Below are 24,983 nucleotides of genomic sequence, written 5' to 3'. Positions count from 1 at the left end.
GTATGGACTCCCGCCGCAAGAACAGCAGCGGCGGCACCAGTAGCAGCATCTCGCAAACGCCAACTCTTTCCTAGGCAGGCTACGCTTTGTATCACCGCTTTCCAGAATACGCACACAGCTGAAAACCTCTTACGGCAACTGAGGAAGATCATCGCGGAATGGCTTACCCCAATTGGACTCTCCTGTGGATTTGTGGCATCGGACAACGCCAGCAATATTGTGTGTGCATTAAATATGGGCAAATTCCAGCACGTCCCATGTTTTGCACATACCTTGAATTTGGTGGTGCAGAATTTTTTAAAAAACGACAGGGGCGTGCAAGAGATGCTGTCGGTGGCCAGAAAAATTGCGGGACACTTTCGGCGTACAGGCACCACGTACAGAAGACTGGAGCACCACCAAAAACTACTGAACCTGCCCTGCCATCATCTGAAGCAAGAAGTGGTAACGAGGTGGAATTCAACCCTCTATATGCTTCAGAGGTTGGAGGAGCAGCAAAAGGCCATTCAAGCCTATACAATTGAGCACGATATAGTAGGTGGAATGCACCTGTCTCAAGTGCAGTGGAGAATGATTTCAACGTTGTGCAAGGTTCTGATGCCCTTTGAACTTGCCACACGTGAAGTCAGTTCAGACACTGCCAGCCTGAGTCAGGTCATTCCCCTCATCAGGCTTTTGCAGAAGAAGCTGGAGGCATTGAAGAAGGAGCTAAAAGGGAGCGATTCCGCTAGGCATGTGGGACTTGTGGATGCAGCCCTTAATTCGCTTAACAAGGATTCACGGGTGGTCAATCTGTTGAAATCAGAGCACTACATTTTGGCCACCGTGCTCGATCCTAGATTTAAAGCCTACCTTGGATCTCTCTTTCCGGCAGACACAGGTCTGCTGGGGTTGAAAGACCTGCTGGTGACAAAATTGTCAAGTCAAGCGGAACGCGACCTGTCAACATCTCCTCCTTCACATTCTCCCGCAACTGGGGGTGCGAGGAAAAGGCTCAGAATTCCGAGCCCACCCGCTGGCGGTGATGCAGGGCAGTCTGGAGCGACTGCTGATGCTGACATCTGGTCCGGACTGAAGGACCTGACAACGATTACGGACATGTCGTCTACTGTCACTGCATATGATTCTCTCAACATTGATAGAATGGTGGAGGATTATATGAGTGACCGCATCCAAGTAGGCACGTCACACAGTCCGTACTTATACTGGCAGGAAAAAGAGGCAATTTGGAGGCCCTTGCACAAACTGGCTTTATTCTACCTAAGTTGCCCTCCCACAAGTGTGTACTCCGAAAGAGTGTTTAGTGCCGCCGCTCACCTTGTCAGCAATCGGCGTACGAGGTTACATCCAGAAAATGTGGAGAAGATGATGTTCATTAAAATGAATTATAATCAATTCCTCCGCGGAGACATTGACCAGCAGCAATTGCCTCCACAAAGTACACAGGGAGCTGAGATGGTGGATTCCAGTGGGGACGAATTGATAATCTGTGAGGAGGGGGATGTACACGGTGATATATCGGAGGGTGAAGATGAGGTGGACATCTTGCCTCTGTAGAGCCAGTTTGTGCAAGGAGAGATTAATTGCTTCTTTTTTGGGGGGGGTCCAAACCAACCCGTCATATCAGTCACAGTCGTGTGGCAGACCCTGTCACTGAAATGATGGGTTGGTTAAAGTGTGCATGTCCTGTTTTGTTTATACAACATAAGGGTGGGTGGGAGGGCCCAAGGACAATTCCATCTTGCACCTCTTTTTTCTTTTCTTTTTCTTTGCATCATGTGCTGATTGGGGAGGGTTTTTTGGAAGGGACATCCTGCGTGACACTGCAGTGCCACTCCTAGATGGGCCCGGTGTTTGTGTCGGCCACTAGGGTCGCTTATCTTACTCACACAGCGACCTCGGTGCAAATTTTAGGACTAAAAATAATATTGTGAGGTGTGAGGTATTCAGAATAGACTGAAAATGAGTGTAAATTATGGTTTTTGAGGTTAATAATACTTTGGGATCAAAATGACCCCCAAATTCTATGATTTAAGCTGTTTTTTAGTGTTTTTGGAAAAAAACACCCGAATCCAAAACACACCCGAATCCGACAAAAAAAATTCGGTGAGGTTTTGCCAAAACGCGTTCGAACCCAAAACACGGCCGCGGAACCGAACCCAAAACCAAAACACAAAACCCGAAAAATTTCAGGCGCTCATCTCTACTTATTACAGCTTGACAAAGGCAACACACAGCTTGACACCTGTTGTCCGCATTTGTGTTGAAATAATTCCACACCGAAGAGGTGATTTTTTTTGTATTTTGACCAGGCATGTCAATGGCCATATTCGTCCCACGGACAACAGGTGTCTCCCCGGGTGCCTGACTTAAACAAACCACCTCACCATCAGAATCCTCCTTGTCAATTTCCTCCCCAGCGCCAGCAACACCCATATCCTCATCCTGGTGTACTTCAACAGTGACATCTTCAATTTGACTATCAGGAACTGGACTGCGGGTGCTCCTTCCAGCACTTGCAGGGGGCGTGCAAATGGTGGAAGGCGCAAGCTCTTCCCGTCCAGTGTTGGGAAGGTCAGGCATTGCAACCGACACAATTGGACTCTCCTTGGGGATTTGTGATTTAGAAGAACGCACAGTTCTTTGCTGTGCTTTTGCCAGCTTAAGTCTTTTCATTTTTCTAGCGAGAGGATGAATGCTTCCATCCTCATGTGAATCTGAACCACTAGCCATGAACATAGGCCAGGGCCTCAGCCGTTCCTTGCCACTCCGTGTCGTAAATGGCATATTGGCAAGTTTACGCTTCTCATCAGACGCTTTCAATTTTGATTTTTGGGTCAGTTTACTGAACTTTTGTTTTTTGGATTTTACATGCTCTCTACTATGACATTGGGCATCGGCCTTGGCAGACGACGTTGATGGCATTTCATTGTCTCGGCCATGACTAGTGGCAACAGCTTCAGCACGAGGTGGAAGTGGATCTTGATCTTTCCCTATTTTAACCTCCACATTTTTGTTCTCCATTTTTTAATGTGTGGAATTATATGCCAGTATCAATAGCAATGGCCTACTACTATATATACTGCGCACAGCTGAAATGCACCACAGGTATGGATGGATAGTATACTTGACGACACAGAGGTAGGTAGAGCAGTGGCCTTCCGTACCGTACTGCTATGTATACTGGTGGTCACTGTCAGCAAACTGCAAAACTAAAATGCACCACAGGTATAGAACCTAGATGGATAGTATACTTGACGACACAGAGGTAGGTAGAGCAGTGGCCTTCCGTACCGTACTGCTATATATACTGGTGGTCACTGTCAGCAAACTGCAAAACTAAAATGCACCACAGCTACAGAATCTAGATGGATAGTATACTTGACGACACAGAGGCAGGTAGAGCAGTGGCCTTCCGTACCGTACTGCTATATATACTGGTGGTCACTGTCAGCAAACTGCAAAACTAAAATGCACCACAGGTATAGAATCTAGATGGATAGTATACTTGACGACACAGAGGTAGGTAGAGCAGTGGCCTTCCGTACCGTACCGTACTGCTTTATATACTGGTGGTCACTGTCAGCAAACTGCAAAACTAAAATGCACCACAGCTATAGAATCTAGATGGATAGTATACTTGATGACACAGAGGTAGGTAGAGCAGTGGCCTTCCGTACCGTACTGCTATATATACTGGTGGTCACTGTCAGCAAACTGCAAAACTAAAATGCACCACAGGTATAGAATCTAGATGGATAGTATACTTGATGACACAGAGGTAGGTAGAGCAGAGGCCTTCCATACCGTACTGCTATATATACTGGTGGTCACCGTCAGCAAACTGCAAAACTAAAATGCACCACAGGTATAGAATCTAGATGGATAGTATACTTGACGACACAGAGGTATGTAGAGCAGTGGCCTTCCGTACCGTACTGCTATATATACTGGTGGTCACTGTCAGCAAACTGCAAAACTAAAATGCACCACAGGTATAGAATCTAGATGGATAGTATAATTGACGACACAGAGGTAGGTAGAGCAGTGGCCTTCCGTACCGTACTGTTATATATACTGGTGGTCACTGTCAGCAAACTGCAAAACTAAAATGCACCACAGGTATAGAATCTAGATGGATAGTATACTTGACGACACAGAGGTAGGTAGAGCAGTGGCCTTCCGTACCGTACTGCTATATATACTGGTGGTCACTGGTCAGCAAAACTCTGCACTGTACTCCTCCTATATAATATACTGGTGGTCCCCAGTACCCACAATAAAGCAGTGTGAGCACAGATATATGCAGCACACTGAGCACAGATATGGAGCGTTATTCAGGCAGACAATGTATACTGGTGGTCACTGGTCAGCAAAACTCTGCACTGTACTCCTCCTATATAATACTGCTGGTCCCCAGTCCCCTCAATAAAGCAGTGTGAGCACAGATATATGCAGCACACTGAGCACAGATATGGAGCGTTTTTCAGGCAGAGAACGGATAAAACTGGTGGTCACTGATCAGCAAAACTCTGCACTGTACTCCTCCTATATAATACAGCTGCTCCCCAGTCCCCACAATTAAGCAATAAGCACAAATATTTGCAGCAACATTAATAAACGGAGAGGACGCCAGCCACGTCCTCTCCCTAACATTTCCAATGCACGAGTGAAAATGGCGGCGACGCGCGGCTCCTTATATAGAATCCGAATCTCGCGAGAATCCGACAGCGGGATGATGACGTTTGGCCGCGCTCGGGTTAACCGAGCCATACGGGAGAATCCGAGTATGCCTCGGACCCGTGTAAAATGGGTGAAGTTCGGGGGGGTTCGGTTTCCGAGGAACCGAACCCGCTCATCACTAATATATATATATATATTATATACTGGTGGTCAGCAAAATTCTGCACTGTCCTCCTACTATGTACTGCGCACAACTTAAATTCAGCACAGGTATGGATGGATAGTATACTTGACAACACAGAGGTAGAGCAATGGACTACTGTACCGTACTGCTATATATATACTGGTGGTCAGCAAAATTCTGCACTGTCCTCCTACTATATACTGAGCACAACTAAAATGCAGCACAGGTATGGATGGATAGTATACTTGACGACACAGAGGTAAAGCAATGGACTACTGTACCGTACTGCTATATATATACTGGTGGTCAGCAAAATTCTGCACTGTCCTCCTACTATATACTGCGCACAACTAAAATGCAGCACAGGTATGGATGGATAGTATACTTGACGACACAGAGGTAGAGCAATGGACTACTGTACCGTACTGCTATATATACTGGTGGTCAGCAAAATTCTGCACTGTCCTCCTACTATATACTACAATGCAGCACAGATATGGAGCGTTTTTCAGGCAGAGAACGTAGATATTTTCAGCACACTGAGCACAGATATTTGCAGCACACTGAGCACAGATGTTTGGAGCACACTGAGCACAGATATTTGCAGCACACTGAACACAGAAACTGAGAGAACGCAGCCACGTCCTCTTGCTATCATCTTCAAAGCACGAGTGAAAATGGCGGCGACGTGCGGCTCCTTATATAGAATACGAATCTCGCGAGAATCCGACTGCGGGATAATGACGTTCGGGCGCGCTCGGGTTAACCGGGCAAGGCGGGAGGATCCGAGGCAGCCTCGGAACCGTGTAAAATGGGTGAAGTTCGGGGGGGTTCGGATCCCGAGGAACCGAATTTGCTCATCTCTATCTGACACCACGGGGTATATTTACTAAGGTCCCGATTTTGACCGAGATGCCGTTTTTTCTTCAAAGTGTCATCTCGGTAATTTACTAAACTCAAATCACGGCAGTGATGAGGGCATTCGTATTTTTTGGGTAGTCCATGAAAATAATTACGAATGAATACACCATCGGTCAAAACGCGGCTGTTTAAGTATGAATCTCGGTCATTTACTAAGAAGTGCAAAGCAAAAAAAAATAAAACACTGCCGTGAAAAATTACAACTCGTAAAAAAGTGCTAAAAAAAAACAGACCTGCTTTTTTAATCCGTGATTGTATAGGCATGCAGGGATCCATGAGATCCGTGCATGTATATCAGTGGGAAGGGGTGGGAAAGTGGTTATTTTCTAAATAAAAATTGCGTGGGGTCCCCCCTCCTAAGCATAACCAGCCTCGGGCTCTTTGAGCCGATCCTGGTTGCAGAAATATGGGGAAAAATTTGACAGGGGTTCCCCCATATTTAAGCAACCAGCATCGGGCTCTGCGCCTGGTCCTGGTTCCAAAAATACGGGGGACAAAAAGAGTAGGGGTCCCCTGTATTTTTAAAACCAGCACCGGCTCCACTAGCTGGACAGATAATGCCACAGCCGGGGGTCACTTTTATATAGTGCCCTGCGGCCGTGGCATCAAATATCCAACTAGTCACCCCTGGCCGGGGTACCCTGGGGGAGTGGGGACCCCTTCAATCAAGGGGTCCCCCCCCCAGCCACCCAAGGGCCAGGGGTGAAGCCCGAGGCTGTCCCCCCCATCCAATTGGCTGCGGATGGGGGGCTGATAGCCTTTTGTGAAAATGAAAAGATATTGTTTTTAGTAGCAGTACTACAAGGCCCAGCAAGCCTCCCCTGCATGCTGGTACTTGGAGAACCACAAGTACCAGCATGCGACGGAAAAACGGGCCCGCTGGTACCTGTAGTACTACTACTAAAAAAATACCCAAAAAAAGACAAGACACACACACCTTGAAAGTAAAGATTTATTACATACATCCACACAAACATACAAACATACTTACCTATGGCCCCACGCAGGTCGGTCCTCTTCTCCAGTAGAATCCAAGGGGTACCTGTTGAATAAATTATACTCACCAGCTCCAGGGTCCCAGGCTCCTCGTAGCATCCATTTGTAATCCACGTACTTGAATAAAATAAAAAAACGGACACCCGAGCCACGCACTGAAAGGGGACCCATGTTTGCACATGGGTCCCCTTTCCCCGACTGCCAGAAACCCACTCTGACTTCTGTCTAAGTGGGTTTCTTCAGCCAATCAGGGAGCGCCACGTTGTAGCACCCTCCTGATCGGCTGTGTGCTCCTGTACTGACTGACAGGCGGCACACGGCAGTGTTACAATGTAGCGCCTATGCGCTCCATTGTAACCAATGGTGGGAACTTTCTGCTCAGCGGTGAGGTCACTTTCGGTCAACCGCAGGGCAGAAAGTTCCCACCATTGGTTACAATGGAGCGTATAGGCGCTACATTGTAACACTGCCGCGTGCTGCCTGTCAGTCAGTACAGGAGCACACAGCCGATCAGGAGGGTGCTACAGCGTGGCGCTCCCTGATTGGCTGAAGAAACCCACTTAGACAGAAGTCAGAGTGGGTTTCTGGCAGTCGGGGAAAGGGGACCCATGTGCAAACATGGGTCCCCTTTCAGTGTGTGGCTCGGGTGTCCGTTTTTTTATTTTATTCAAGTACGTGGATTACAAATGGATGCTACGAGGAGCCTGGGACCCTGGAGCTGGTGAGTATAATTTATTCAACAGGTACCCCTTGGATTCTACTGGAGAAGAGGACCGACCTGCGTGTGAACATAAGGTAAGTATGTATGTATGTTTGTGTGGATGGATGTAATAAAACTTTACTTTCAAGGTGTGTGTGTCTTGTCTTTTTTGGGGTATTTTTTTAGTAGCAGTACTACAGGTACCAGGGGGCCCGTTTTTCCGCCGCATGCTGGTACTTGTGGTTCTCCAAGTACCAGCATGCGGGGGAGGCTTGCTGGGCCTTGTAGTACTGCTACTAAAAACAATATATTTTCATTTTCACAAAAGGCTATCAGCCCCCCATCCGCAGCCAATTGGATGGGGGGGGGACAGCCTCGGGCTTCACCCCTGGCCCTTGGGTGGCTGGGGGGGGGACCCCTTGATTGAATGGGTCCCCACTCCCCCAGGGTACCCCGGCCAGGGGTGACTAGTTGGATTTTTGATGCCACGGCCGCAGGGCACTACATAAAAGTGACCCCCGGCTGTGGCATTATCTGTCCAGCTAGTGGAGCCCGGTGCTGGTTTTAAAAATACGGGGGACCCCTACTCTTTTTGTCCCCCGTATTTTTGGAACCAGGACCAGGCGCAGAGCCCGATGCTGGTTGCTTAAATATGGGGGAACCCATGTCATTTTTTTTCCCATATTTCTGCAACCAGGATCGGCTCAAAGAGCCCGAGGCTGGTTATGCTTAGGAGGGGGGACCTCACGCAATTTTTTTTTTAAGTTTTACAGTGTTTATTTAAAAAAAAAAAAAATGAACCCCAGCACGGATCACACAGATCCGGCCGAGATTCATTTTGAAAAAGTCAGCAGTGTTTTGCTAATCACTGCCGTAAAAAACAGAAAAAAAACACGAATGACATCGACATCGGAAAACCCGAAAAGGCAAAATACGGCAGCTTAGTAAATTAGTCGTAATCAATTCAAAAAGTTGCAATTTTACACTGTCGATGTCATTCGTGATTGAACTTTGACCTTTTTCCGAAAATTACGAATGTTAGTAAATATACCCCCACGTCTCACTCTCAACACAAGAGTCACCTTTTGGATGTGAATGTCATTTTCTGGGGAATTTGTCCTTATTGGTCTGTTTCATTTTCCTTTCTTGTCCTAAAAGGGTGAGCAGAGTACAAAATAGAAGCAATATATCCTGACCGAATAAATTACATTCGATTTTACTATAATAATTTGTTTTATTGAAGAGACTTGAATATTTTTAAATAATATATGTAGTGGGCATATATTAAATGGATTTCTATAATTTGGAGATGGAAGCAGAGCTTGTTAAGTGAAACGTCTGGTGGTCAAGGCTGGTGCCAACAGCAATCTTTTTATTTTTTTATTTTTTTCCCCTTCGGATGTATTTCCTCCCCTGGGGCTGGGACTGATGTGAAAGGACAAAATTCTATGCAAAATAAAGTATATGCAGTAGTTAATAAATATTTTAATTAATAAAAAAATAATCATTGACAAAAAATGAGTAAAATAATTTTAATAACATCTTAGAATCTCTATTTTTGGGGATGTAAGGAGAGCTTGCTAATTTAATTTATGCAACAGTATATCAATAAATTGAATGAAATAAATGAAATACATAGTAGTTTCATAAACTCATTGATGATCAATTACTGTAAATTTGGAACTAAAAAAAAAGCTCTCCCACAAAAGTGGCTAATACAGACTGAGGGCATTACCCTTAAATCTTAAAAAAAAAATAATAATAATAATAATAATAATAATAGATCAACTTTATGATATAAGATTATGATGATTATTATAATTAATAAAAATGATGTTTTTGAAATTAATTATTAGTAATACCCCTTTTCTTCCAAAGTCTCAGGTGTAACCCAGGATTTGGAACACAGGTGGTAATTCTGAGTTGATCGCAGCAGGATTTTTGTTAGCAGTTGGGCAAAACCATGGCCCTCATTCCGAGTTGATCGCTCATTTTTTCGGTCGCACAACATATTCGCAAAGTTGCGTTAGTGTAGTAAATTTGCGAACATCCGCCCCCAACGTATTTTTGCACATTCGTACGCAGTATTACACAAAGTGGGCGTACGCCAAATGACATCGCAGTAATGCGAAACCATCGCAGCATTGCGAAGCCTTCGCAAAAACACATATTTCATTGTAAAAATACTAAGTTGTAGTACATTTACTCATTTTTCCTTTAAATTGAACACTTTTCGGGTAAAACGCATTTTTTTTTTTTAAGGCCCATTAAGTGAACTTACCCCTTTCATTTTATAGTCAACAAGCCCTTGTCAATTACGAATCCAATTAGTGTAATGATTGTTAATGTTCCTAAACAATTAAGTCAGGCCAAAGAACCTGATTAACACTTTGTTGCCCTAATTGCCCATCAACATGTAAAAGTGTTGTATGAATAATTTTTGAACATTTTCTTAAAACTTTTTCCTTTTTTCAAAGATGTTGTTTGTGAATGAAGGTGTTTACATGTTTATTAACACAATAATCTCCTAACTGTTTGTTTTATAAAAAACTAACGTTACATGTGAGTAATGTTTAATGAAAACTATTTTGGCCTGCCATTCTGCTGATCATTTTTTGCATTAATAAGCACAACCCCCGGTTAACTTGAAACATTTTTTTTTTTTTTTAAAACATTAATAATTATTTACAATAAAAGTAATTCATGCAAATTTTTCTAATTCGTCCAAACACCGTATTAATCCAGCAAGGTGTTGACGCATTGTGCCAATAATGCCTCGGAAACTTCCAGGATCTCCAACTGCAACATCTGAAATTAAGATGCAACAGAAACATTAATAACTGAATTACATTACTTATTATCCAAGAAAGGCACAAAGCACACTTAAATGCAGGCATGTCAAAACAGCTGGCCTTCAGCTGTTGTGAAACTACATCTACCAGCATGTCTTTTCCCTGTTTTGTGGTCAGAGAATGAAAAATGTGTGTAAGGGCATGCTGGGATGTTTATTATTTCTCCTGCATGAGGGACGCAGTTTGGACAGGCCTGCTTTAATGCCTAAGTGACTACATCATGGCTGCTTTAAGGCTAAATCAGTAGCATAATACACAATCCTGCTCAGCAATGTTTTTTAATTTCACTAGAAAGTGAACCTCACCATGTTGTCCATTTACTACTACGGGAGTTAAATTTAAGATGGGAAGTAGACCATAGCAAACAAACAAATTAAACATGTTATCTTGTAAAAGTGGACATAATTTAATAGTTAATCTGATTGGTTGCTATGGTCAACATCCTATGTTAAACATAACTTCCATCTTAGTAAATGTAACACTATGTTGTCATTCATTCACATCTGGACTGTTGAAAATTAATTTTAAGGAGGTTTGTTCCTGCATGATCACACAGCATATCAACATCTTCCGAAGGACTACATATCCTAGCATGCCCACAATCCATGTAAATCCAGTTCCAAAAATAAGGTCAAACAGGTTTATTCTTTGTAATTTTGCATTTTCTGAGTGTTACTTTAACACCACAAATCATTGTGTTGTTCTGCTGGCTAACAAAGTGAAGCATGTGTTTTGAAAGTGCAAACATTATGAATAGAGAGGCACAATTGTAAAAGACTAACAACATACTAAACTGCACTCATCTCTAAATTTTTTTGAAATTTAAATAAACAGATTAAACTATGTAGTCCTGGCAACCCTGTCCAACGAATTAGTGTCGACCTAGAGTGGACACACAACACATTGCACACATAAACACTACATATAATGATACTCTCAAAATTATCAAGGCAACATGAACACCAGCAATAAGAGCACAAAATGTGTACCTTGCTAGATGATTTGCAACAGTACAGCAGTGCATGTTTGTACATTGTAAGTGTAAGTAGGTCATATTTTGTTTTGAAAATTAAAAACACTTACTTTCCAAAGCAACATTAGGGTCACCACTGGCCCCATCAGGGGCTTCTTCTGCCCATTCTGTGGGTGGTGAAGGCAGCTGGATGGGGGAAGGAGGAGGGATTGGAGAAGGAGGAGGGATGGGGGAAGGAGGCTGGATGAGTGAAGGAGGAGGGTTTGGGGAAGGAGGAGAGATGGGGTAAGGAGGGGGGTTTGGTAATCTAATTTCTGAGGGAGGGTCTGATTGAGAGGGCGAGGGGGGCGGAGAGAATGTTAGGCCATTAGAGGGTGAGGGGGGCTGAGAAGGGGAGTTGGAAGTAGAAGGAGAAGGGGAATGGGAAGGAGGAGAAGGGGTCACAGAAAGAGAAGGAGAGGTGGCCTGAGAAGGGGAGTGTAAAGTGGAGTGGGCCTGGGAAGCTGAGGGGGCCTGGGAAGCTGAGGGTGCCTGGGAAGCTGAGGGGGACTGGGAAGTTGAGGGGGACTGGGAAGCTGAGGGGGATTGGGAAGCTGAGGGGAACTGGGAAGCTGAGGGGGATTGGGAAGTGGAGGTGGAGTGAGAATGGGAGGAGGACTGGGAAGTGGTGGGGGAGTGAGAAGGGGAAGGGGGCTGAGAAGGTGCCTGTTGTGTTCGTTGCCGTTGTGGTCGTCCTATAATGATATTTAAGACAAATTTAAATTTGCATGTTAAATTACATACTAAACAAATGTAAAATTCACTGTTCTGTTCCATGTAAAAGACACTGTGTTTTTTTTTTTGTGTTTTTTTAAACAAAATACATTTTAAAAACCTCTTCATGTTGGCCAGAGCAACCAAAATGAGTTCAAACTATTTTTTGGACGCTCATTCCTTAATCTATTCCATAGAGTCATATTGATTGGTCTAGGCAACATCACCAGATCACTCTTCAATCCACCCTATTATCTAGACACCACTAATCAAGTTTTTGTGTTCAGTTTCCTGCCTGGGTATTAATTCAGGACAACATGCACTTGTTTGGTGACACTTTGCTACAGTCAGTACTGTTTTCCCTAACCACACACACTGTGCTATTTTTTAAATTTGTTCACTCAATGTTGCAATTAGCCTACCACTTAGTGTAAATTTGCACAAATTATGCTAATAATCTTATGTAATGTAACTTACTGCGTGCATGCATTTCCCGGATTTGCTGGCGGATCTCCGCCAACAGCTCTGGAGTCCTTCTGCGGAGATCACTCCATCTCCTCTCAAGCTGGATGATTGTCCGCCTGCTGCGGACGCGAAAACGCAGTAGGTGGCGGACCTCCGCGTAGGCCTCGCGCTTAACCCGATTTGGGATGAATCGCCCAACGCGGCCTACGCGGCGGTCCATCACCGCAACCAGGACGCGGAGCTCCCGCCTGGTGAAAGGTGCCGCACGCATCATGGCAATGGCGTTTTCCTTATTTGGGCATATATTTATAGTGTCTGCTAGCATGTGATTGGTCCAAAATCTATGCAGTCATTTCTAATAACTTTATTGATCTTTGCAATGCTGGGAAGAGCAGAGTGTTAATTAGCACGAGCGGAAATACGCATTCGCAGAAGTAATTTAAAAAAAATTAAAACATAAAACAAAAGAAACAGACACAGACACACACACAGTTTGGGGTAAATTTAGATACATATCTGTGTACTCACCACAGTTTGTGTGATCATTCAGCTGGACAGTCACAAAGTGGACAACATTCAGTTTCATTTGTTTGTGTGTTTGTTGAAATAAACAGGATTTTAGGATAGAAAACAAATAAGGACACTATTTAGCAACATCACAGTATTGTTTTTGCAAATAACACATTGTAAGCTTAACGTGTTAACGGATTTTTTACAACATAAATATTACATATTCCAACGCAACAAATTAATTACACAATGGCTTTACAATAGCAAACAAAATGACAAAATTCTTCAAAAAAAAAAAAAAGCATACTGTGGTTTTATTTTGATTAAAAAAGAGAATCTTAAAACACTATACCTGAAATATTCCGCAACAATGCTTGCCCTGACTTGGCTCCCCCTCCGTGTAACACTCCCCCCACCGAAGTGTCGGACAACCCCTGGCTCCTCATCAGGCAATTCCTCTGTCTGAGGAAGCTCTACGCTACTCCTTACCGCGATGTTGTGTAGTATAGCGCACAGGACCACTAGTTTACTTGCCATCTCCGGCGAATACATGATGTCGCCACCAGTGCGGTGGAGCACACGAAACCGCCCTTTAAGGACCCCAATTGTGCGCTCCACCAGCTGCCTAGTGGCAGTAAGCGCGGAGTTAAATGCCGTCTGTGGTCCTGGCCTGGGATTACGGTAAGGAGTCATGAGCCAGGGGGTGCAAGGATATCCACGGTCTCCTGTTTGATGAGAATAACAAATTAGAAAGAGTATATTTTTTCAAAATTAGTAATTTCATGACAAAAATAGTGGGCCAACTCACCCAATAACCACATGTCTGCTCGTTGACTTGATCTTAATCTGTGCCATATCCCTGATTGTCTAATGACATACGCATCATGGGAGTTTCCGGGAAACTTTGCATTCAGGGAAAAGATCTGGAGGGTTGGCACACAAATAACCATTACATTCAGAGAATGAAACAGTTTCCTGTTTCTAAAAATGTCTTCATTATGTCTTGGTGGCTGAATAGCTACATGTGTGCCATCCACAACCCCAATAACATGTGGGAAGCGACTACCACCTTCCTCAAATTGCCGCTTCACCACATCTAGGGCACCAACATCCAAAGGCATAGCAATAAATTGCTTCACACGCTTTAGGAAAGCCTGGCAGACACGCCGCAGGACCTTACTGAACTGGCCCTGCGACATGCCAGCCAGGTCTCCAACCACATGCTGATAAGAGCCTGTAGCCAAAAAATGTAACACAGCAAGGAATTGTGTCAATGGAGGTATTGCTGTAGGATACCGAATTGAAGACTCCAGATCACTCTCTATTATGGAGAGAGTGTCTAGGATTAGATGTGGTGGCAGCCTGTATCTACGCACAACAACATCATCTGGCATCCCAAAAAGTAGGACACGGGGTTGGAAAATTTGTGGCCTAGCACGCCTCCGTTGCCTTGGTTGATGAGGAGCCGGTTGTGGTTGTGGGGCTGGCGGTTGGGGTGGGAGTGCTGCCGTGGGTTGGGGAGGTAGGGCTTCTGCTGCGATAAACACTGACATCACACACTTTAAAAAAATATAACAGATATGTTGAATAAGACACAAGCAATCCTCCAAAAATATACAACAAAACATTTTTTTAAAAAGGGTGTGTCAACTTACTGCAGGAGCATAAGACATATTTTCTGTGTTCAATTCCATATCAAAATGAAAATGATACCAAAAAGGGTATAAAAAAATTAAAAGTTAGAAAGCTACATATTTAAAAAACATTTTAATATAAATCTAAAAAAACAATATACTCAGAGCATCAAACACATCACAAACACCTTCAAAAAAATTAAGCAAAATAGGCAAATAAAACATTACAACACAACAACCAAAGTTATCCCTTTAGTAGCTAGTACAGGCAAGAACAGCACTACTTTGCACAACAATCCTTGAAATAAATTTAACATTTCTTATCAAGATGGCAGACAAACATAAGCAAAACACTTTGAACAAACAGGCACCAACACAGGCCAAGGGCACTTACCTGCTCCAAAGAAAACAACAGTCAAATTTGAGTTTTAAATCACACTCCTTGAAAACAACAAAAAGGGGTTACTTCACCCAGAAAAATACACCTACAAGAGAACAAAAATGACATTAAAAACAACATAGAGACCATTAACACAAACAGGCACCAACACAGGCCAAGGGCACTTACCTGCTCCAAAGAAAACAACAGTCAAATTTGAGTTCTAAATCACACTCCTTGAAAACAACAAAAAGGGGTTACTTCACCCAGAAAAATACACCTACAAGAGAACAAAAATGACATTAAAAACAACATAGAGACCATTAACACAAACAGGCACCAACACAGGCCAAGGGCACTTACCTGCTCCAAAGAAAACAACAGTCAAATTTGAGTTCTAAATCACACTCCTTGAAAACAACAAAAAGGGGTTACTTCACCCAGAAAAATACACCTACAAGAGAACAACAATTACAGTAAGATCAACATAGTAACATTAGTCCACACAACAGCAACACTGAAGCACAGGTTTAGTTTAAAAAATGGAGAAACCAAATATATATGTGTTAAAAATAATTACAAATAATCGTCAAAAATATAATTAGTAAAAAACATTAGGAACAAGACGAATGCACGAATACTCACAAACGGATTTTCGCAAAAATAATGCTATACCGTCTATATTCTAAACGCGAACAAACGGACAAATGTATGCTTGACAATTACTCACTCTGAAAAGCACAATAGCACCTTAACGCACAGCACAACAAACTCCAAACTGACAAATACAAACTCCAAACTACCAACACTCACAGCGTGCAAAGTAGGCCCTTAAATAAGCAGTGCAATCATTACCAAGATTAACACTGTACACCTGGGTGAATGAACGCCCCGCCCGTAGGTATAAATAAGCACACACCTCGGCGTACACACGTCATCGCAAACATGGCTTCTCGTGAGGAAATAGCAGCAGAGATGGCCCGCATTGCAGAGCAGCAGATGGCATTGGCTAAAAAATGCCTAGAGTGCCAGAAACGGATGTTGGAATACGCCTCTGCGGATTCTGAACAGGCAGGACCTAGTACTCTGCAAATGTCTGCTTCTGAGCCCCAACAATTGAGTGGGGATACCCTGCCACACACACATACTGGACAAACTGAGGAGGAATCAGCATTAGCCACACAAACACAACAGACAGAAGCTGCTAGTGAGGAGGAAGATGGTGAGGAGCAGCAGGAAGAAACCTCACAGGCTACCTCCAGACGTAAGAAAAGACAGCCAGCATTCACTAAGAGGGAGTTGCGTGTCTTGGTCACGCAAGCCATGGCCAAAGTACATAGAGGCCCCAAAAACATGGGTGCTGCTACAAAAGATCGCATCTGGAGGGACATCACACATTCTGTGAATGAAGTTGGCTCTGTCGTCAGAACATCGCAGGAAGTTAGACAACGGTAAGTGCATCTTGCCAGTCCTTTTTCGGTGCTAAGTTGTCTTAAAAATGTAGTGACATGTGATGTTATGTATAGCAAACAGAAGCAGAACATGTGTCCTAGATATTTACATACACAAATAATAATACTCTACTTTGCCCCTCTTTCACAATACATATGTAGGTGGGCCGACTTCAAATCCCGCCTGAAGGCAAAGAGGTCTGCGGAGTGGAATGCCTCAAGGGCTACAGGGGGAGGACCATCTGTCGCTGTGGAGTTTACAGACTTGGAGGAGATGGCGATGGCCTGTGTCAGTTATGAGGAGGGCCAAGGGGTGTCTAATATGGACACGGACCTGCCTGAGATCCTGACGGGACATGACTTGCCAGGTAAGTTTACACATGTATTTGTCTGCAATTTAAACAGTATTTATAAACTTAAATCTAATTTTTTATTGTACTCTTTTCCCACACATTCTTCTATTTGCTTGCCACTAAACACAGCACAGGGGGATGATCAGTTTGAGTCACAGGAGGGTTATGTGGCTGAGGCTGAGGTGGAGGGACCTAGTGGGTCTGGCAGTGTGGGGACCCAAATCCCACCTCTGCAGGTTCCTACTGGCCCCCCCACCCAACCCTCTGCTATCCCGGAGATCCTGCTTGAAATCGCTAGGTATGGTGAGAGCCTAAATGCGTTTCAAGACGGGATCCTCCGGGAGGTAAGCCAGATAGCTGTCCGGCTCACTGAGCACCGAACCAGTGTTGAGCAAGGTGTTGCTCAACTCTGCCAAGGTCTGGCAGAGATCAGGCAGGGCCAAGAACAACTTGCCTCCTCATTCCAAAGCCTTGCAAATAACATCTTGCAAGGGCTCCAGGCCATCGCTGTCTCCCTTGCCCACAGTGGCAGAGAGCCACCCACATCGGCTCCCTCCCCTGCCCCTGCCCAGGAAGAACAGGCCACTGGGCAGGCCCAACGAAGGTCGCTCCGCAGACCAAGCCAAGAAGAACAGCCTCAGGCGGGGAGAAAAAAAAGAAAGTGATGTCTCTCCAGATGGCCAGCACCCATGTTTTTGATGTTGCCTCTATGTTATTTTGGATTTGGCTTGTGTGGCCAGAATGGATAACTCCCTCTTAGTGAAATGTATTATTTATGTTTGGAGGTATTGTAGCCTGTGAGTTTTTGGGTATAAACACCTGAGCCATCTTCCTCTTACTAGTGTGCTATGTATTGTTGTGTTTGTGTGGTGGATCCTAATTCTTTCTCAGTTGTGTCAAAATGTTTGTGTGGCAGGGTGTGTAATATGTATTATTTACGATTACAAATTATAATTTAGTCAGAAGCTGATTTTTGCAGAGTACTAAGTTATGCTCTATCATTTGTGTCAGTGCCATATGCTTGCTGCTTGGTCCATCTCTGCCTGTGAGACTCACGTGTAGCCATGTTGTTTTCATGTTGTGAAATCTTACTACATTAATAAAAAAAAAAATTATAAAAATTGTGCTATTTATTCAAGGTAATGCATTAGGTAAATGTTAGTTCCCGAAAAATTAGGTCAGCATATAGACACTTGTGGACCAATCTGCAATTTCTCCAACAAAATTGCATCATCCAACAAATACAGGTATGCTTTGCACCACACTTTAATGTCCATATTAAGTAAACTGACACAACACTTTTTAGATTTATGTATTGATCAACAGGACATCATTTAAAACATTGTCAAATATTATAAACCAAAATTAATGTTACATTTCTGACAAAATGAAAGGGTATGCTGCATTATTTGGTTGTCGGTTTCTTTAGCAAAAATGTTGCTGCTTTACATTTAAATTTTTATTTCACTTGTTTGTATTTGTTATTCTTACAAACATTTAAAAAATAATTTAAAATGTTTACACACCAACAATAACACTACAAACAACCTTATTTGGCAGTGTGTGTGATTTATATGTGAGTAGAATAAACATGTAATGTGGGTTCAGACAATTGCTATTTGCTAACTTTCATCTGCGCAGTAATTAGCTAGTAATTGGCCATCAGATGAATGTGCTCTCCAATTAACAGCTAATTACTGCATACACACTTGGTAACAGTACTTCGCAAATGTAGAGTAACTGCAGACCTACTCGGCTGCTGCGTGAAGGTTGCTTCGGTTTCCTATGTTAGATTTAACAGCGACAAGGTATAATTGCGAAAAACACGCCCATTGCGAGTTGCATACTCCCACACTGTACGCCCACTTTCACGCCCATGTCGGAGCATTGCGAAGTCTTGCCTCCGCCACGCCTCCGCCACTCCTCGTTTTCGTTTGCCAGTTACGTGTTGGTTTAAATTTGGCAGTTTTGCACTAATGTCGTACGTATGTACTCGCGCATGCGTATTTACGCTTTTGCGCATGCGCAGACACTTAGTTTTCGTACATTTGCGATGCGATGAATCTTAGCGATCAACTCGGAATGAGGGCCCATGTGCACTGCAGGGGAGGCAGATATAACATGTGCAGAGAGAAGTAGATTTGGGTGTGGTGTGTTCAATCTGCAATCTAAATTGCAGTGTAAAAATAAAGCAGCCAGTATTTACCCTGCACAGAAACAAAATAACCCACCCAAATCTAACTCTCTCTGCACATGTTATATCTGCCTCCCCTATAGTGCACATGGGCCCTCATTCCGAGTTGTTCGCTCGCAAGCGGATTTTAGCAGATTTGCTCATGCTAAGCCGCCGCCTACTGGGAGTGAATCTTAGCATCTTAAAATTGCGAACGATGTATTCGCAATATTGCGATTACACACCTCGTAGCAGTTTCTGAGTAGCTCCAGACTTACTCGGCATCTGCGATCAGTTCAGTGCTTGTCGTTCCTGGTTTGACGTCACAAACACACCCAGCGTTCGCCCAGACACTCCTCCGTTTCTCCAGCCACTCCTGCGTTTTTTCCGGAAACGGTAGCGTTTTTTCCCACACGCCCATAAAACGGCCTGTTTCCGCCCAGTAACACCCATTTCCTGTCAATCACATTACGATCTCCAGAACGCTGAAAAAGCCGTGAGTAAAATTCCTAACTGCATAGCAAATTTACTTGGCGCAGTCGCAGTGCGAACATTGCGCATGCGCATTAAGCGGAAAATCGCTGCGATGCGAAGATTTTTACCGAGCGAACAACTCGGAATGAGGGCCATGGTTTTGCCCAACTGCTAACAAAAATCCTGCTGCGATCAACTCAGAATTACCCCCACAGTTCCAAACTAGGTCAGTCCCGTGACAGACCCCATTCCCAATGAGGCTCCAACCCCGGTTATTCCCAGATCTGCACCATTTACACTACACAGGTGCAGTCTCTCTTTTCCTGGCGTTTGGAGATTACATCATCAACAAGCATTGGGAAATCCAGTTCTCCCCATACTGTAAATGGGCCTAACTAGAGCAGCCCTAACCCTGACTCCCCCCCCCCCCCCACACACACACACACACACACGATCTAGCTCTAACCCTCCCTGTCACAACCAGATCCTAACCCTCCCCACCGCAGACTAACCCGGACCCGCCCCAGCATACTTACATTCATGATTCAGTCATGATTCTGGCATTGGCATTTTGAGAAGTGTCGCAATTCAAGCGACTGACTGTCTTCTGAATGCCAGCGCCCTGTACGTGAAGATGCCAACCACATCCCATGGAAAAGAGGTATTAATAGTACTAATAGTAGTACTAGTGTTTTGTCAGAGTTTTTTTTTCCTATCAGGATGCTACTGTAGCTCATGTGGACACAACTGTAATTTTACGTCTCTAGTCTAAGGGGTATATGCAATTGCGGTCGAATTCCGGCTGGAATTCGACCGTTTTTTAATTCGACACAATTCGACAGTCACACACCCTCCCATGGGGACCCGAATTCGACATATTCAATAAAAAACGGATTCGACAGTCCCGCTGTCGAAAAACAGACCAATTGACGATAGTGTGCGTCCTGGATTTGACTTCATGGATGGCACAAAAGTGTTAAAAAAAAAACTGAAAAAAAATGCGTGGGGTCCCCCCTACTAAGCATAACCAGCCTCGGGCTCTTTGAGCCGGTCCTGGTTGTAAAAATACGGGGAGGGGGGGGGGAAATTACAGGGGATCCCCCGTATTTTAACAACCAGCACTGGGCTCTGCGTCCGGTTCTGGTGCAAAACATACGGGGGACAAAAGACATAGGGGTCCCCCGTATTTTTCACACCAGCACCGGGTCCACTAGCTAGAGAGATAATGCCACAGCCGGGGGACACTGTCATACTGGTCCCTGCGGCTGTGGCATTAAATCCCCAACTAGTCACCCCTGGCCGGGGTACCCTGGAGGAGTGGGGACCCCTTAAATCAAGGGGTCCCCCCCTCCTGCCACCCAAGGGCCAGGGGTGAAGCCCGAGGCTGTCCCCCATCCAAGGGCGGCGGATGGGAGGCTGATAGCCAAGTGTCAAAAAAAAGAATATTGTTTTTTTGTAGCAGAACTATAAGTCCCAGCAAGCCTCCCCCGCAAGCTGGTACTTGGAGAACCACAAGTACGAGCATGTGGGGGGGGGGGGGGAACGGGCCCGCTGGTACCTGTAGTTCTACTACAAAAAAAATACCCAAAAAAAAACAGTACACACACACCGTGATAGTAAAACTTTATTACATACATGCACACCGACATACACACATACTTACCTATGTTGACACGAAGCAGTCGGTCCTCTTCACCAGTAGAATCCATGGGTTACCTGTAAATAAAATGATACTCACAACACTCCAGTGTAGATCTGTCCTCTTCTTGTTTGTAATCCACGTACTTGGCAAAATAATAAAATGCAAAACCCGATCCACACACTGAAAGGGGTCCCATGTTTACACATGGGACCCCTTTCCCCGACTGCCGGGACCCCCGTGACTGCTGTCAAAGAGGGTCCCTTGAGCCAATCAGGGAGCGCCACGTCGTGGCACTCTCCTGATTGGCTGTGCGCGTCTGAGCTGTCAGGCGGCGCATAGCGCATAGGCGCTCCATTATATTCAATGGTAGAAACTTTGCGGTCAGCGGTTGACCGTGAGTAACCTCAACCGCTGACGCAAAGTTCCCACCATTGGATACAATGGAGCGCCTATGTGCTACATTGTATCTCGAGTGCGCCGCCTGACAGCTCAGACGCGCACAGCCAATCAGGAGAGTGCCACGACATGGCGCTCCCTGATTGGCTGAAGGGACCCTCTTTGACACCAGTCACGGGGGGTCCCGGCAGTCGGGGAAAGGGGTCCCATGTGTAAACATGGGACCCCTTTCAGTGCGAGGATCGTGTTTTCCGTTTTATTATTTTGCCAAGTACGTGGATTACAAACAAGAAGAGGACAGTTCTACACTGGAGTGTTGTTAGTATCATTTTATTTACAAGTAACCCATGGATTCTACTGGTGAAGAGGACCGACTGCTTCGTGTCAACATAGGTAAGTATGTGTGTGTCGGTGTGCATGTATGTAATAAAGTTTTACTATCACGGTGTGTGTGTACTGTTTTTATTTGGGTATTTTTTTGCAGTAGAACTACAGGTACCAGCCATTTTCCCCCACATGCTGGTACTTGTGGTTTTCCAAGTACCAGCTTGCAGGGAGGCTTGCTGGGACTTGTAGTTCTTCTACAAAAAACAATATTCTTTTTTTGACACTTGGCTATCAGCCTCCCATCCGCCGCCCTTGGATGGGGGGGACAGCCTCGGGCTTCACCCCTGGCCCTTGGGTGGCTGGAGGGGGGGACCCCTTGATTTAAGGGGTCCCCACTCCTCCAGGGTACCCTAGCCAGGGGTGACTAGTTGGGGATTTAATGCCACGGCCGCAGGGACCGGTATAAAAGTGTCCCCCAGCTGTGGCATTATCTCTCTAGCTAGTGGAGCCTGGTGCTGGTGTGAAAAATACGGGAGACCCCTACGTATTTTGTCCCCCATATTTTTTGCACCAGTACCGGACGCAGAGCCCGGTGCTGGTTGTTAAAATACGGGGGATGCCCTGTAATTTTTCCCCCCGTATTTTTACAACCAGGACCAGCTCAAAGAGCCCAAGGCTGGTTATGCTTAGGAGGGGGGACCCCACGCATTTTTTTTCAGGATTTTTAACCCATTCCCACCCCTTCCCACCAAAAAACATGCTCTGATCTCTCCATATTATTTTAGTTAGTAAAAAAAAAAATATATATTTTAAAAAATCTATTAAATAATACTTGTGGCTCCTAAATAGACAAACCAAGTAGACAATCCCTTCTAATATAAATAGATATGCTATTAGCAATAAAAAAAAGCACAAAAAAACATGTTTAAAAAAAAAATTATTAGATCACGCCAGCAAAATGAGGCAGACTGAAGTTGACGAAATGACTGTCGAAAAGCACTGTTGTCGAATCGACATTCTTCAATTGAATATACTTTTGTCGAAAAGCCGCATTTTTACCATTGCAGACATGTCGAATTTTGAAAATGATGAATTGCAAAAAGTCGAATCTGAAACGGCAGGTTTTTTGACGGAAAGTATTGTTTTGCTTTGTCGAATCAGTTTTTTGTGTCGAAAATGCACTGTTTTTCGACATTTGCGGCAATTCGACCACAATTGCATATGGCCCTAAGCCTTTTTCTCATGTACCTATTATCTCCCACATCCTATAGTAAGTACAGTATTGTATGTACTGTATATTTAATAAATTATATAAGAAAAATATATACCAGATTGGATGATTTATTTATTTAAAATGTTTCCATAATTTATAAAACTAGTACCAGAGCTTCAGCTTAATCTCCTGTCAGCTAGGATCTAGTGTAGCATTTAGTATAAACTATGAAGTCAACAATTAATGTAAAAGAGATCACAACCCCCATGTCCACCCAGAATCAGAACATTATTATTATTATTATTATTATTATTATTATTATTATTATTAAAAAAAATGGAAAATGGAGAATTCGAGTTACACTTTATTATTAATCACCAGTGTAACCTACTGTACTAGTGACAATTCTAGATTTGTAATTGGGGACTAAGGGGTTCTTCTAAACTCTTGAGCAGAGGATGAACATTTTGAAAACTGTGTACCTCCAAGTTCCAACAAGAAAACTCATAAAATGAACAATATGGATTGGTTTGCAAGTTTAAAAAGTAATTTACATTTGCAAACCAGCAGACACTGCTGCGGTGAGGAAATGACATTTTTCAGATACAGACAGTGCTTGTTCTTTTGGGCCCACACAATAAATAACATTAAATTGTTGTTCTTGTTGCAATGTAGACTGAAAAACTAACATCCGATAATTGTTTTTAAATAATTTAAATAATATATTTGATTTGTAGTGTTTTTTTTTATTTATTGTACTTTAGCCTGGGGCTTAGTTGTTATCTACATCACAATCATATGCATTATCCTCATTGCTGATGTCAAGAATATCATCTTCTTCCTCCAATATTAGTTCCTCCCAACTGGAATCTAGCTTTGCATACCCATTTGTTGAAGGATATCTCTGGTGTTCCACAAACAGTTTGTACTTCATTTTGATGAACACCAGTTTATCTGATTTTTGAGTAGTAGCTTTCTACATTGATCATTAACAATTAGAGATGAGCGGGTTCGGTTCGTCAAGATCCGAACCCCACCGAACTTCACCTATTTTACACGGTTCCGAGGCAGCCTCGGATCTTCCCGCCTTGCTCGGTTAACCCGAACGCGCCCGAACGTCATCATCCCGCTGTTGGATTCTCGCGAGATTCGTATTCTATATAAAGAGCCTCGCGGTGCCGCCATTTTCCACTCGTGCATTGGAGATTGAACGGAGAGGACGTGGCTGCGTTCTCTCCCTGAAAAGCTCCGTAGTCTGTGCTCAGTGTGCTGCAAATATCTGTGCTCAGTGTGCTAAAAATATCTACTTTCTCTGCCTGAAAACGCTCCATATCTGTGCTCAGTGTGCTGCAAATATCTGTGCTCAGTGTGCTGCATTGTGGGGACTGGGGACCACCAGTATTACAGTAGTACAGTACAGTAGGCCATTGCTGTGTATCTTGCAGCTCTGTGTCAAGTATACTATCTCTGTGCTGCATTATTGTGACCAGTATATAGTAGGATAGTGCAGCATTTTGGCGACCAGCAGTATACATATATAGTACAGTACAGTAGGCCATTGCTGTGTATCTTGCAGCTCTGTGTCAAGTATACTATCTCTGTGCTGCATTATTGTGAGCAGTATATAGTAGGACAGTGCAGCATTTTGGTGACCAGCAGTATACATATATAGTACAGTACAGTAGGCCATTGCTGTGTATCTTGCAGCTCTGTGTCAAGTATACTATCTCTGTGCTGCATTATTGTGACCAGTATGTATACTGTACTGTGCGACGTGTGTTATACACCTGGTGATTTTATACATCCTGTAATCTGTACTGAGCGATGTGTGAGATACACCTGGGGATTATACACCCTATATTATTATTATTATTATTATCCTTTATTTATATGGCGCCACAAGG

General features: G+C 43.9%; 2 long non-coding RNA genes across 2 annotated transcripts in view; one reads left to right on the top strand and one right to left on the bottom strand.

Moving 5' to 3' along the window:
• Window positions 1-24,983, top strand: part of LOC134911545 (uncharacterized) — a 157,803-nt gene that overhangs the window by 68,454 nt on the left and 64,366 nt on the right. The window lies entirely within an intron of this gene.
• LOC134911544 (uncharacterized) lies at window positions 11,968-13,532 on the bottom strand. Its single transcript, XR_010176657.1, has 3 exons — window positions 13,390-13,532; window positions 13,056-13,077; window positions 11,968-12,043 (listed from the first exon to the last, which is right to left on the bottom strand). It is a non-coding gene; the product is annotated as an uncharacterized LOC134911544 (long non-coding RNA).

This window comes from Pseudophryne corroboree, chromosome 4, assembly GCF_028390025.1.
Source record: "Pseudophryne corroboree isolate aPseCor3 chromosome 4, aPseCor3.hap2, whole genome shotgun sequence".
Lineage (NCBI taxonomy): Eukaryota > Metazoa > Chordata > Amphibia > Anura > Myobatrachidae > Pseudophryne > Pseudophryne corroboree.
Note: the sequence above shows the minus strand (reverse complement) of the source record. Positions and strands in the feature narration are given on the sequence as shown.